Source organism: Schistocerca serialis, chromosome 2 (assembly GCF_023864345.2).
Source record: "Schistocerca serialis cubense isolate TAMUIC-IGC-003099 chromosome 2, iqSchSeri2.2, whole genome shotgun sequence".
In the NCBI taxonomy this organism is placed as follows: domain Eukaryota; kingdom Metazoa; phylum Arthropoda; class Insecta; order Orthoptera; family Acrididae; genus Schistocerca; species Schistocerca serialis.
This window is the reverse complement of record NC_064639.1, coordinates 465232537-465245510: the sequence shown is the minus strand read 5'-3', so window position 1 is coordinate 465245510 and position 12974 is coordinate 465232537. Positions and strand designations below refer to the sequence as shown.

General features: G+C 45.4%; 1 pseudogene; it reads left to right on the top strand.

Annotated features, from left to right (window-relative positions):
* Nucleotides 1-12302: 12302 nt before the first annotated feature.
* LOC126458912 (5S ribosomal RNA) lies at nucleotides 12303-12419 on the top strand (annotated as a pseudogene).
* Nucleotides 12420-12974: the final 555 nt, after the last annotated feature.

Here is a 12974-nt window from a genome sequence, read left to right as displayed (position 1 = left end):
GTCTGCACACAGAGGCGAATGCGCCATATTTATCTTGTGGAGGCGTCATCGGGTGATCTGTTTACCGTTGACTACGATGTACGAGGTTGATCGGACGTCTGTATCCAGTGCAGCTGCGTGTATCGTCCGCCACACCCCCTTCTAACTAACATGAGGGTTTTTGGTTTTCATGACGTTTGGTGGGCACCTCTGTTGAAGGACGCGATATACCTCCCGGGCCGTCGCCTGTTTCGTCGGTGGTATTGCGATATGGACATAACTGTGTTCAATGTAAAAACACCCGAAGTAGTAGAAAGGTGGAGGTATGTCTTGCGTCGTCAGTGGGGGCGTAAGGGAGGACAGAGCTAAGGACTCCAGCAGCAAACCCGCCAAACTTTCCGAGTGGTGGCGCCACAGCTTGATGTGAGAGCTGACAAATAGGGCCACCGCTCTATCGTGGACATGGCCAAGGCCTCCTCTTTCTGGAGGAAGGTGTTATGGTGTAAAGTCAAGCGCCGGCACGCCAGTCGGGAACGATAGAGCGAGAGGGCTGTGACAAGACGTCAGCCAGTTACACGCTGACCGACCCCTCTCCAGGAAGACAACGCGACTGCAGCGGCCTCTATGCGAAGCAGACATAAGCACCGCTCCCAACTGATCGTGGTCAGTTCTACGAGAAGCTTCAAGATCAGCGACCTGAACAGAAGCGTAAGAGCTCACTACTTTGCTCGTACATTCTACGTAGTTCAAACTTGGAATTGTTATACTGAAGAAACTCGATTATTTTGTCTGTCACCCTTTGCTTGCGACACATCTGTGTAATATTAAAAAAAAAAAATGTGTGTGAAATCTTATGGGACTTCACTGCCAAGGTCATCAGTCCCTAAGCTTACACACTACTTAACTTAAAATATCCTACGGACAAACACACACGCACACACCCATGCCCGGGGGAGGACTCGACCCTCCGCCGGGACCAGCCGCACAGGTGTAATATTCAAAGTTAAGTATTGTCGTTTACTTTTCGTAATAAAACTCATTAATAAGACTTGTGAATTGTTAGTCTAGCGATCCGAGAAAGCAGGTTTCCTAGATACCCCATATTCGACGACTAGGCTGGATTCAACAGAAGGGTCAGCGAATGTTAACTGACTTTGAATAGCAAGCCAATACTGACGTAGGCTCCGAATGCCGCTAATAAACGTCGAGCTACCAATAACTGCATTGTAAGGACGCGTGCTGTGTGTGGGAGGAGCGATGCTAGGTAAACAATGACGAAGTGTGTCCTTTGAAGAATGTTGAGGGTCCGCAGACGAAGGGTGGTGATCTGGACCCGAATTTGTTGTAATAAGCGGCGGTAAGATAGGGCCGCAGTGCGCCGTATGTCGTCGTGAAACTCTACTTCGACACGTTTGATAGTACCAGTAAGTTGTAGGGGCCCGATATACGCTGGGGTCGACCCGTCTGCTATGGCCATGGTGACCGATTTGGTGACGTTGGGAAAGCTGCCTGCAACCACACGGTACGTGGCAAAAGATTCCAGCTGGTTACATCGTCATGATTGCGGAGCACGAGAGCCTGGTCGTCTGCATATGCTGTACGGCGAAATGTGACGTCACGTAAGGCGATCCGGTGAGGCATTGACGGAGCGGTTCCAGTGCCAGAGCGTAAGTAAGGTCGACAGGGGGCAGCCCTGACGCACCAATCTGAAAATCGAGAGGGACTGTATGGGACGCCCGTTAACGAGCACCTTGGAGGTCGCACCTCGGAGAGGGCGCATCACGACGCCTATGAATTGCTGTGGGTACTGCATGTGTTGGAGAACGGATGTCAGGCACATGTGATCCTCTCGATAGAAAGCTTGGCTAAAATCTAGTGACGCCAGCGCTCCCGGGGTGTGGCGTGCCCTCGCTAGGGCTATTACGTCACGATATCGACACAGTGCTGTGAGGATGTTACTGAAACCCTAAAGGGAAGCCTGACCAGGTCGGTCGTATACGGTTTGGTAATAGTCTAGTCAATACCTTCATGTCACAGCTGACGAATGTCAGCGGGCCGTAATGTTGTCTTCGAGTCCCACCTTTCGGGTTGTGAATCAGTATAATCATTTCTTCTACGAAGGCTGCGGCGGACGGCACTGAGGGGGACATAAGTTCCCATAGATGTCTGTCAATTTGGGACACACCGAAAAGTTCTATAAACTTCCACGGGGAGTCCGTCAGGGCCAGGCTGCACCAATACCTCGTAGCGTGGTGTGACGACAGACGTCCACAGTGGTGATGGCCTATATCAGCGCCTCTCTTCGTAGTTAATGTTCTCGAATGACGTGGTACATGGTGGGCCGTTCCGTTGCGAGTCTGTCTTGGGTTCGAGCTAGGACGATGGCCGTCGAGGTGTCAGCGCATATGGGCTACGATCTGTGTCTTCACACGCTATACTGTCCTATGTCGTACTGGTGTGGGTGGCAAGGAGGGATATTTGCGAAGGACGGTGAAATAAAAATCAAGGGTCTGCCGCCTCCAAGAAGCGATCTCACGACCATACGTAATCAAGGTTCTCCATAGGGTCGGCTTGGCGCAGTTTAACATCCAAGTGATCGATGTAGGATACGTCGGGAGGCTTCGGACGCACGAACACTACGTATCGTCGATGGCGCGTCGACAATCCGGAGAAGCGAATGAGCAACGTTTAACTTCCACGGATGTCGGCTGCGCCACACCCGTTGGCGACGAAGGGTGACGCCACATATATAGACCTCGTGATCAGAAAAGGCTACTGGCCACACCTCCGCTTCGCTCACTGTTGCTGCGAGAGAACGGGATAGATAAATCCTATCAATGTGGCTAGACGAGTGAATTTCCTCGGACATGTTCCCATGTATCTACCAGCTGGAGATCGCTGATGAATGTCTCAAGTTCGGGGCAAGGTGAACGTCGTGGCAGTCGATTTTTAGGTACTCGGGTGCTATTGAAATCGCCCACTAATACCAAGTCATCGTGCCTGTCCTGAAAAAGTGGTGCTACTCCTTCCGCGAAGTAGAGCGATCGGTCGCGACGGCGGTTCGTTCCGGAAGGGGCGCACACATTGATAAACTGAACGCAGAGCACCGTTACGGTCATTCACTAGCGTCGGGGAGATATAGTACATCGTCCGCCTGCTCCCTGAGCAGAACTGCGACTCCACTGTCAGTTGGAGAGGTGTAGGACAAATGAGCCGTAAACCATACATACCCGGGAAATCGTCGAAGAAGCCTTCTTGGAGAAAGACAAGGTCAACATCTGCTGCATTGAGCATGTCTTGGAGGAGCATCTTCGTACGTAAAGGTAAAATTTTATCAGCTCCACACCTCTTTGGTGTTTTCAAAAGAGTTACCCCTTTTGGAAACACCATATATTACCTTCTCCCTCTCATAGCCACCAGCAGCACAAATACGATGGCACAATCATCGCACTCAATGGAACTAGACATTTACACATAAATATTCATTTTTCACAATGAGACGTCACAGTGCGCGGGAGAACGGAAAACATTCAAATTAGGTGACAGTTCAACTTTACTTTACAAAACTCCCAAACTATGATTATCTTCTTCCACACTGCGCCACATTATCATTACGTTGTCTGTCAATCTAATATCCGACAGAACAGATATTTTATATATCTGAAAAAGAGGGTAGAGGCACGTCGACTTTTTTTTCAGTGTGAATGCACAAATATCGCCTGAAATCCTATGGAAATCAATATTTGCGAGTATACAGTTTAATGGACGAGGACGCTGCATGCAGAGTGTGATGATAAGTTAGAAATTTGAGCCCTTCAGGAACCGTGTCCGGATGGCCGAAGCGATTAATACAACCGCTCATAAGAACCAATCAATCCGGGCTCGAGTCTCGCTCCGGCACAAATTTCCAATTTTCGCCATTGCATTACCACAATGCCATGTGCGGCTAGCCGTCACGATTTCCCATTCAGCCTTCCCTTTCCTTCGCCTTCTTACATTTCATGTTTACATGCGTTTACTAAAGTCATGCACGAGATGCATGGGGGGTCTTGCCCACTCGTCTCGTATAGAATGCCTAAGGGATGCTGTGTTCTCTGAATGCTATACAACAATTCAAGCAAACAACATTAGTAGTTGTATTTCGTTAAAGAAGATTGACAATACTTAACTTTGTACTAACAGGTATTGCAAGCGATGGGTGACATTCAAACAGTAATCTTCTTCTCTATAGACAAAGTCCAAACAAGCAATTGATATGGATCACTAATAACTGTTCTCGTAGCACTTTCTGCTAGGCCGTGCTAATACTCCGCGAATACTGTCCACTAATGTCTGCCCGAGGCTGGCAGGAGCGGCGCTTATATTATCTCCAACTAGATGACGCTCCTATCGTGGTGCGTTCCTAATCAGGACACGATTGGCAGACGTCGTTCCACCGCCTTCTCTTTCCCTGCGTTCTACATCTTCGTTCCGGCGCTTGTTGTTACGCCAGAACAATGCATGTTGGCCAACTCTTCATCAGTAAATGTGTCCATAATGTTGTGTATGGTTGCAAACGTACAACTTACACTGCCTGAAAAACAAACCCGAGACAGAACCGAGCATTACTGGATGCGAATTTGAGGTCGAAGATAATTTTCTGTCTACTATTTTATGTCTGCTCCCTGTGTATTTTATTAAATTTACTATCATCGCCAACCCTTTGTTTTATGTTTTAACTTTCCACAATTTTCCGCCGTTTTACAATTTAAGTCACCGTTATATCGCCTGCTTTTATTGTTTATTATTCTCTTATTGTGTTTTAAAAATTCTGTAGGCTGGAGAGCGGCGTACTAAGTTGCTGCTAGCCCGCCCCCTTTGGGGGGAATCGAAAATCAGTGACGGAAAAAAAAAAGAAAAGGGAATTAATATTATCAGCAGCAAGTAAAACGGGTGAAAGGAGAAAGTTTTTTTCCAAACAAACCACACAGCACATACTGTCAACATTTGCAATCATTCGGCAGTGCAGTACAAATACAAAGATAAACGGCGCTAAAAATCGAACAAAATGCAATTACTCTGTAATTAGCCACTGGAGAAGTCCCATACACCAAAATATACCAGGAGAACCCCTAAACTTTTTTCGGTGGAGTAGAATTTACCCTGTATATAGGTAGGGACTACTTCTACTTCAAATAGGTACGTGACTCGTATATAACGGAAAGCGGCGCATTACGTGTTACAAGGTGAACGTACCTACTCATCGCCACCAACTTCGTGCAAATTCACGCTACATGCAGGACTTGGCCAGAAATGAAAGTGACAGAAATGCGCAGGTTCGAATCCTGCCTCGGGCATGGATGTTTGTGATGTCCTTAGGTTAGTTAGGTTTAACTAGTTCTAAGTTCTAGGGGACTAATGACCTCAGCAGTTGAGTCCCATAGTGCTCAGAGCCATTTGAACCATTTTTGACAGAAATGCGAGCTCCAGGGTGCGTGAGTCGGTCAAGGCATGAGCTCCCAGGCAACGGATGGTGCAGCGGAAAAACAACGGGTTGTCACATGGGTACCTATGCAGAAACATTTATTTTCTAATTTTCGACTGTTTCGTTACTAATGCTGCAAATAAACAAAAAAATGTCCAGTATATCGCATTTATTAATATTTTCATAAAGGCATGAAAAGAAAGGCAAAGGAAAATTTTGTGGATGTGTACGTGGCAAAATGTAGGAACGTCCTCATCAGTTCATCAGAATCTGGAAACTTACAGCAATCTTATACAAACAACTCTTGACTGATGTGAGGAAGCTTTAAATGCAGGAATACAGAAATATTCCGTTAATTGACTCGTGAGGATGACAGATCAAATCCACAATGATACCATGAGAGATTTTTTGAAGACGAAGGAGGATTGCCATCTTGAAGTATGAAAGCGATTCCCCGCAAATGCACACTACTATTTTGCAACCCCGCAATGTCTGACCAGAAAGCTTCAAAACTGCTTTTGTCTCATCGAGAGAGAAAAATAAATCACATGCCGAAAAGACCGCACTTAAATATATTCCGTTGCCAATGTTTGGTGAAATGATGCATTACCCGTGGTTCGGTGCCATACTGTGCGATGAGAGAGAACGTTACATGAATGTAAACCAAATTTATTTTCCTCTGGAACTTTTAAAACCACTATGTAATCGTAAATATGCGGCGTTTATATCGTGTGCACAATGTCAAGAAAACTGCTGCTTCACCTGTTTCTATGATAAATATCTACCGAGCACGTGTAAATCATCAACAGTAACATAACAAAAATATCTAATTTTGTATATGACGTTCTCGTGTACGCCATGCAATCCCCGTTTAAAAATCTATTTGCAGTTCCAAATTTTCATTGACTTTTCTCTTCAGGCCTTCTTGCCTTCCATGAAAATACAAACAGGGAGATAACGAGTATTTTTTCTGTTTTTCCAGCCTAAGTAACGTAAAAACTGAAAATAAAAAGAGTTTCCCCGTAGAGACTTGATCCTCGAATCACCATTCTGGACTCTCTTCGCTGCGGCAACCACCGCCTGGAAACTCTGCCGATATAAATGGCTGATGCATCTTGCTGCTAGCTCCAAAAAGGATGTTTTTTCCTGAACGCTTAGCCATCTGGAGCTCTCTCTTCTGTCACTTTAATTCCTGGCCAAGCCACGCATATGCCATGAATGTGGATGAAATCGGTGATGACAGGTAGGCGCGGCCCACTTGTCAGTAACGTGTGAGCAAAGTTCCGTAACATGGGAAATGTTCGGCGCATGCCGTTGAAAGACCAATCAAAAGCAGCTGCTCACCTTAACTGCTCGAGAAAATCGAACGTTACCTGGGAAACTATTATCTGCAACCACGGGCGGTTAGGTGGCGTATCGAGCTCGCTCGTTACTCGTGGCCTTGGCTGAGGGAGTGGGGCAGCGAGAAACTCATGGCACAAAAGCTCACGAGACGACTCGGACACGTACGCATCCAAAGGGCGATGTGTAATAATGAATTATCTGTGACTGAAAATTGCATGCATTACACTGAGGTGACAAAAGCCATGAGATTTCTCCTAATATTTATTTGGTATCCTAACTGTGCCCACTCACAAAACAAAAAATTTTGCAAACTCCTTCTCAGTTGCCGCTGTCCGCCTCTGGAACTAACTGCCCATTACCTTGCGCAAAATTCAATCTCCTGCTGCTTTTAAGAAGAAGTTGAAGCATTTCCTACTATCATCCTCATAACGTTCTCCATAAAATTAATGTACAATGCCAATCCTCTCATCTGTCAAATAGGAAAGCTAGCGTCTCCTATCTTGCTCCTGAGATGCCTTCCTCTTCATCTATCTCTATTAGCCACGCAATCTTCTTTTCCTTTACATTTCCTTAATTATGTTTCATCATGTTTCTCTATCCTTCTCCTTTCTTCACCATGAGTCTCCCTCATACCCCCTGCAGCTAGCACTCCTATCTAAAATCTGTCTCTTCAATAATGTCTAATTATAACAGTACTTATGATCTACGAATACAAACTCTATATGTATGTATTTTTCCAGGTGTACCTTTCTAATTGTTTGTTTCACTTTTTGTACTAGATGTAGTTTAACATGCCTACTAAAACATATGAACGTAAAATAAGTAGAATGCCTAGTTAGATGTAAGAGAAGGCCTGATGGCCCTAATCTTGCCAGGTTAAATAAATAAATAAATAAATAATATCGTGCCTGATTCCTTTTACCAGGCGTAGAGCAGAAATTCGACTTGGCAAGGGCTCAAAACGTCGTTGGAAGAAATATTGAGCCATGTTGCCTCTATAGCCGTCTATAATTACGAAAGTGTAAGGGTTTTGGGCACGAACTGATCTCTCAATTATGTCCTATAAATGTTCAATGAGATTCATGTGCCGGCTGGTGTGGCCGTGCGGTTCTAGGCGCTTCAGTCTGGAACCGCGCGATCGCTACGGTCGCAGGTTCGAATCCTGCCTCGGGCATGTCCTTAGGTTAGTTAGGTTTAATTAGTTCTAAGTTCTAGGCGAGTGATGACCCCAGAAGTTAAGTCGCATAGTGCTCAGAGCCATTTGAGCCATTTTTGAGATTTATGTTGGGTAAGCTGCGTGGCCCGACCATTCGCTCGAGCTGTCTAGATTGTTCTTCAAACAAACTGATTACAGTTGTGACCTGGTGATACTGCCCATTGTCACCAGGTCCATCGTTGTTTGGGAACGTGAAGTCCATGAATGGCCGCAGTTGGTCTCCAAGTAGCCGAGCATAACCCGAGGACTGAGACCATTCCATGTAAACAGACCCCACACCGTTATGGCGCCGCCACCAGCTTGCACAGAGACTTGTTGACAACTTGGTTTCTCAGCTTCGTGGGGTCTGCACCAAACTCGTACGATACCATCAGCTCTTACAAACTGAAATTGAGTGCCATGGACTCCCAGTCGTCTAGGATCCAACCGATGTGGTCACAAGCCTAGGAGAGGCGCTGCAGGCGATGTCGTGTTGTTAGCAGAGGCACTCGGTCATCAGCTATAGCCCATCAAAGCCAAATTTCGCTGCATTGCCCCAACGGATGCGTTAGTTGTACATTGATTTCTGCGGTTATTTCACGCAGTGTTGCTTGTCCATTAGTACAGATAACTCTACCCAAACACCACTGCTCTCGGTCGTTAAATGAAGGCCGTCGGCCATTGTGCTGTCTGTGGTGTGAGGTACTGCCTGAAATTTGGTATTCTCGGCACTCTGTTAACACTGTGAATCTCGGAATATTAAATTCCCCAACGATTTCCGAAATGGAATGGCCCTTGCGTCTAACTCCAACTACAATTTCGTGTGAGACGTTTTCACATGAGTCACCTGAGTGCAAATGTAATACTCTTTCAGTCCTCATGTACGCGATACTACCGCCACCTGTGTATGTGCATATCGCTATCCCATGACTTTTTTTTTTTTTTTCACCACCTCAATGTAAAGGTAAACGTTAAATGACAACATTATTTCATTACCGTAATGTAATGGTGTTTTTATTTTCTTGCGCCCCTGTTTAGAAACATGATAGTGTTATACCGACATCGTGGCAGTCGGCCGCGACCGTAAACAAACGGTAACTTAGACACACCGGGGGAAGAGGAGCGGCGCGGGAGAGTAAGCCCGCTTCCCTCTCGAAGGGGTGCCATCCTGTGTTCGCGTTCTCTGCTTCCACGTAAGAGTCATAGGGATCGCTGACTCCTTTTGTTATGGTCAGAGTCGCATTCGATTCCCGTTTGTACAACAGGATGTCTCTTCATTATTTTTTAAAAAAAAGGCATGCTGTCCACAACACAAAGCAAACTGGAGTACGCAAAGCATTTGGTAGTAACTACAGCGCAATTGTATGCTGCGGTTGACAGTGGTAGTTTAAGCCCGACCTCTACCAGTATCTTGCGCAACTATAGTTCGAAATATTCCCCACCTAAAACTGCCAGGAATAGTGCCCGCACAATATCAGAAAATGATCACACGATTCGTTCGTTGAGCGCTTGTCTAGATAGAAATCTTTTATCTACTGTAATCATATTCCGTTTATGAAGCAACTTCATGATTGTTCAGGGGAGGTATTAACATCCTTTAAGAGATTTAAATGAAAAATAAAATTAAATATGCAAGATACACAATCATAAAACACGATAAGTTACTTTAATGTAGTAGAGGTTGAAGATAAAGTAATACAGTGCATGACAGGTTTGCGTCTAGAACGCACAAAAAGTAATTGTAACACTAAACAGGGAGCTGTGTATCATATGAGTACAGGGCTATTTACACAAATTCTTTATGTTTCGCGTTGTCAGATGTGGTTGTCTTTATAAAACAATTTACTTGTTCCTCTTAGCTTCATGAATTATCAAAATGTCATTGACACGAACTGGATCGATACAACAGCCCTTCGCGGACACAACTAACAAGGCCTGCCTTGCTAAAGTTTCCTTCGATTGCAGCGCTACTGGCGGTAAATTAAAGGAATTCTTTCGCCACATTGGATAGTTTGTGAAAGCACAATCGTTAGCCTTTCGCCAACACAAAAATCATCATCTGGGCAATCCACGTTCAAATATCTCTCAGGTTCACTTTTACGTTTAGAAGTTGATAAACGCCAGCTCCGGTAGAGGAGATAGGATTTTTTTTCTCTTCTTCCACAACTACGCTATCTAACTTCATACGAATTGTAAGAGTTCCTTGAAACTGCTTGAAAAAATATGGCCATGTAGTGAGAATCCTTAGTTGCCTAACGACTTTCTCTTTTGCGAAGGTTTCTATCCGTCGTTTCAACAATTTAAGTACTGAATTGTCCTCTCCATTTTGTCAGGAATCTGGTAAACTAAATGCCCATAGCGCTACGAAAGACAAGGTCTGTTCCATTTCATACTCCAGCTCATTTAAGTAATTTATGACTTGTTTGAAATGTTTCGGGGATTTAATTATACCATTCATTATGTGAGGTTGAAACGAAGATCCTCTTTGTTTTTCTCCAACAGCAAATTCTCAATGTATTTTTTTGAGACTGAAGTGAATCATGTAGATGCTATCCAATTTCAACATCTCACCGTAATGCTTGTTTTCTGATATTGGTATGAAATCGGACCATTTCATACAACCCTACAGTTCCACGCACTGCCCAGGTTGATTTATGAATGTCAGGCAATTCTTCGCTTAGGATTTTTTCATACACTATGTGCCTTACGCTATGTTCACGCAGTGAACTGCACATGGCGTACGTTTTTGTTGCTGAAATGCTTGCTTGAAGTTCGGTTCTTTGTCCACTACAAACGCCATTTTGCTTGGTTTCAGAGGATATGTATCTCAGACACTTTTCCCTGTAACTCTGTAAGAACATTATCACTTGTTTTTATAACAACTCGAAACTTTGTTGTGAGAAATATCAGCTCACACCTGTCAGAGTCTACGTTAATAGTGGATATGCCAAATAAGATAATGGATATAGAAAATCCAAAAATCGCATGTTCTGGCTAGTGGCTTCCATTACTTTAAGGAAGACTTCACTTGTCAGTTGATTGGCTGTATTTTGTGTATGTCGTGACGCGGGTCTTGGAGCAGACAAAATCTCTTTTCCACCCACTGTGCCATATTTGCCACCATCGCCGATTAGCTCTTGTGAAAGACTAATAAATGCTTATCCAGGACACCGAATGTATGATATTTTTGCACTTAACGTCTTTTCACGCTCATGGTACTTCGCCTGTGTACAGGTAACGCTTCTGATACCCGTCTGCAGCACTGAACGTATCCTGTGATTCTACGTCTCTTCTACTAGCATTCGTAGGACGTCCTCTTCCACCCTCACAGTACTGCGTCAAACGGCACTCAAATGTGTGCGAGTCTGACGACCGCAGTGGGACCCACAGACACGCCACGCCTGATGTCCAACGTCGGCTGTTGGCACACAATGTACATCGAAAGTTGTGAACAAATCAATGAAGATTTGCACAAAATAAATGCGTGGTGTAATGACTGGCAGTTCTCTCTCAATATTAGTAAATGTAACCCACTGCTTAAAACAAGGCGAAAATCCCCATTAATGTACGAGTACAAAATAAATGCTCAGTGTTTGGAAGCGGTAACATCCGTCAAGTATCTGGGTGTGACTATTCTAAATGATCTCAAATGGAATGATCAGATTACACAAGTAACGGGTAGGGCGAACTCTAGATTGCGTTTTATTGGCAGGATCCTGAAACGATGCAGTCCTTCAACAAAGGAAATAGCTTACAATACGTCAGTTCGTCCAGTCTTAGATTACTGTTCGTCTGCATGGGACCCTTACCAGTTGGGTCTGATTCAAGAGATTGAGGGCCGGCCGCGGTGGCCGAGCGGTTCTAGGCTCTTCAGACCGGAACCGCGCGACTGCTACGGTCGCAGGTTCGAATCCTGCCTCGGGCATGGATGTGTGTAATGTCCTTAGGTTAGTTAGGTTTAAGTAGTTCTGTTATAGGGTACTGATGACCTCAGATGTTAAGTCCCAATAGTGCTCAGAGCCATTTGAACCAAGAGATTGAGAAGGTGAGGAGGTCCAAAGAAGAGCGACAAGATTCGTGACTGGTACTTTTAGTCATTGCGAGAGCGTTACAACACCGGGGATATAGAGCATATATTATTACCACCAACTTTCAAATCGCGCAATGATCACCATTCAAAGATAAGGGAATTAGAGCTCGTACTGAGGCGTTCAGACAGTTGTTTTTTCCCCGCGCGATCCGCGAGTGGAACAGAGGGGTGGGGGGGGGATGGGAAATATGACTTTGGCGCGAATTGTTCCCTCCGTCACACACCGCTTAGGCAACGGCCTTGTCGCAGTGGATACACCGGTTCCCGTGAGATCACCGAAGTTAAGCGCTGTCGGGCGTGGGCGGCACTTGGATGGGTGACCATCCAACCGCCATGTGCTGTTGCCATTTTTCGGGGTGCACTCAGCCTCGTGATGCCAATTGAGGAGCTACTCGACCGAATAGTAGCGGCTCCGATCACAGAAAACCATCATAACGACCGGGAGAGCGGTGTGCTGACCACACGCCCCTCCTATCCGCATTCTCAATGAGGATGACACGGCGGTCGGATGGTCCCGATGGGCCACTTGTGGCCTGAAGACGGAGTGCTTTTCACACACCGCTTGGTGGCTAGTGGTGTATATATGTAGATGTAGATATGTAGATGTAGATCGTGCCTGCGAGTATGCGATGAGCTTATGAGTGTCTGTCAAGGCCGCGGTGACCGCAGCTGTCTGCAATACTTGTCACGGGAGATTCACTTTCTCAGTAAACTGTCTGTCTGGAGCTCAGAACTGTACGTACGTATGCCACTCGCTCGGCAGTGTGTGGTCGACAGTGGCAGTGCAGTGACCTTCCCGTTTATTGTGGACTCAGCAGCATAATGGTGCGGAAATAAGTTCAATGTACAACGCAATAGGGTGTAAATAGTAGCCTGACAGTAAGAAGAATATACAATGGGCG